Here is a 2,500-nt window from a genome sequence, read left to right as displayed (position 1 = left end):
GGCAAGTTGATCGTATATATTAATAATATATGCGACCAAACTTCGCTCTTCAAACTAGACAATTAAATTACAATATTTCAGCGTATACAGTTTATATTCCAAATTATTATACGCTTGGCAGCTTCTGCTCTTCCCTTCAGCGAATTAAAAATATGTATCCTCCAAAATTTATACAATTTATGGAACGTTTCCCTCGTCGAAGTAATTAGTGAGTTGTTTGGACAATTTATCTTTCTAATTAACTATATCAAAGTAATTCTCTTTCGCGTAGCCAAGAGTCACAAGTGTTCAAACATCTGTGAGAAACGCGAACACAAAAGATCAAAAGACATACCCGCTCTTGCTCTATAGGCCTATACTGCACACTGGAAAAAAAAAATGGATGCCGCATTTTGAAGGGGAAGGAGAGATGACTTTTCTCTATAGCTGTGAGGGCTTGTTTTTTGGATATACTAATTGTTTTATGATAATGTTTGTTTTGTTCTTTTGTCACTGATAGCATTTCACGCAAGGTTAATGTTACTTGTTTTAAATTCGTCGGCGGTTATGGCTATATGCAGAAGTGCACGGGCATGGTGAAGTGATAATGTTTAAAATGATAATAACAATAATAATAATGATAATGATAATGAAAGTAAAAATAAAAGCAACAATAAGAAACGAATTAACTGATAATACTGATAGAAATCGTAGTAGAATTGACAGTGATAGCCTCAACAATGATAATCAACAACAAAAATAATGATAACGATGCCAAATTACAATAAACCCTCGCGGGAAACAAACACAGAACGGATGTCAACGAAGCCAACCTCCGAATCACCGAACCCCCGCTTCGAACCCCTCGCTGGGAACCAAACGACCCAAATGGCCGGCGAAGCAGACAAGGCAAGCCGACACAAAAGGAGGCTTTTGATACTTAATTGAAACTCCTAAACGTCTCTTCAAGAGGAGCATCAAGAGGCTAAGATGTAAAGCTAATAGGAGCAGTCGTAACAACAGCTGCTGGCTCTTCCTCGGACACTACAGTTTGCCGCCGCTGATCCGACATTCGTCTCAGGGTTGCCACTCGATGCGCGATACGTTCCCGCCTTTTTTTGGTTGGATTGGTAGCCCTGATTTGAGAAAAGGGGATACGTATATTTGCTTTACCGAAGAGATTTTAAAAAAATCCGAAACAAGTTCTTTGTCCGTTTTCCTTTTCTCTATAGATTCACCGAGTCTTTTTTCTCCCGAAATTGTCTTAGGATACTTGGCAACCTGGAACGACTATAAACTGTTGAATGGTCCTTGATACAGACACAAGGACATAATTAGCGCTCCTGTTGTAGTAATTTGGACTTCTCTCACATATGGCTAAAGGGGTTACTGCTCTTGATGATGTTACAGAGTTTCTCTCATTTGTCTGAATAAAAGAACACTCTACATCTTATATGTTAGCCACATATATATTTGCGCATGCACGTGCTCACACACACACACACGCACGCACGCACGCACGCACGCACACACACACACACACACACATACACACACACACACACACACACACACACACACACACACACACACACACACACACATATACACGCACACACACACACACACACACACACACACACACACACACACACACACACAAACACACACACACATACACATACACACACACACACATCCATGTACACATTACCCTAATCCATTTCCATATGATCCCAAGCAAAACAAAGGCAGACACAAGTAAATACGAATAACTCTTTATTGAAGCACCGCCAAACAATCTGAGCAGAAGCGCAAGAAGTGGCAGGGGGAGGGAGGGGGTGGGGGGGATGGGGAGGGGGGGTGTACGGCGATTTAAGACCCATCGAGGCTATCGGCTTGACGCTCCCTGCTGCCTCTTCAGGGCGAGGGTCAACATCCCTGAGTGCTCTCCCCTTCTTTCGCTCCTTCAACCTTTTGCTCTCTCTCTCTCTCTAGGTGTCTCTGGCTGGCTCTTTTTTTCCACTCTCTGTCTCTCTTTCTCTCTTTCTCTCTCTCTATCTATCTATCTATCCATCTCTCTTTCTCTCTCTCTCTCTCTCTCTCTCTCTCTCTCTCTCTCTCTCTCTCTCTCTCTCTCTCTCTCTCTCTCTCTCTCTCTCTCTCTCTCTCTCTCTCTCTCTCTCTCTCCCTCCTACCCGAGTTCTTTAATGGATAAAATCAGAAATGAATAGGATAAAATGGAAGGTGAGTGAGAATAATAGATAAGTAGTTAAGAACGCAAGGAAATGTACGAATTTTAAGAATTAAAAAAAGAGGGAAACCAGACAAAATACAGGTAATGAAAGGTAGAGGAAAAGAAATAATTTTACAGGTAGTTTTCTCGTTCCTCGCACCTTCCCCAAAACCAGCCTCGCCCCCCAAGCCCTAAGCCCTAACCCCCCTCCCAGTTTTCATCCCCTATTCTCTACCCGCCCCCACCCCCCCCTCCCTTACCCACTCCCCATTCCCACTTTCCTCT

At 42.7% G+C, this 2,500-nt stretch overlaps 1 protein-coding gene across 3 annotated transcripts in view; it reads left to right on the top strand.

Moving 5' to 3' along the window:
• Nucleotides 1-2,500, top strand: part of LOC122256720 (paired box protein Pax-6) — a 179,967-nt gene that overhangs the window by 159,637 nt on the left and 17,830 nt on the right. The window lies entirely within an intron of this gene.

The sequence above is a fragment of the Penaeus japonicus genome, unplaced genomic scaffold, assembly GCF_977035675.1.
Source record: "Penaeus japonicus unplaced genomic scaffold, GWHDUDI00000001_assembly GWHDUDI00000031, whole genome shotgun sequence".
Lineage (NCBI taxonomy): Eukaryota > Metazoa > Arthropoda > Malacostraca > Decapoda > Penaeidae > Penaeus > Penaeus japonicus.
This window is presented reverse-complemented; position numbering and strand designations above follow the sequence as displayed.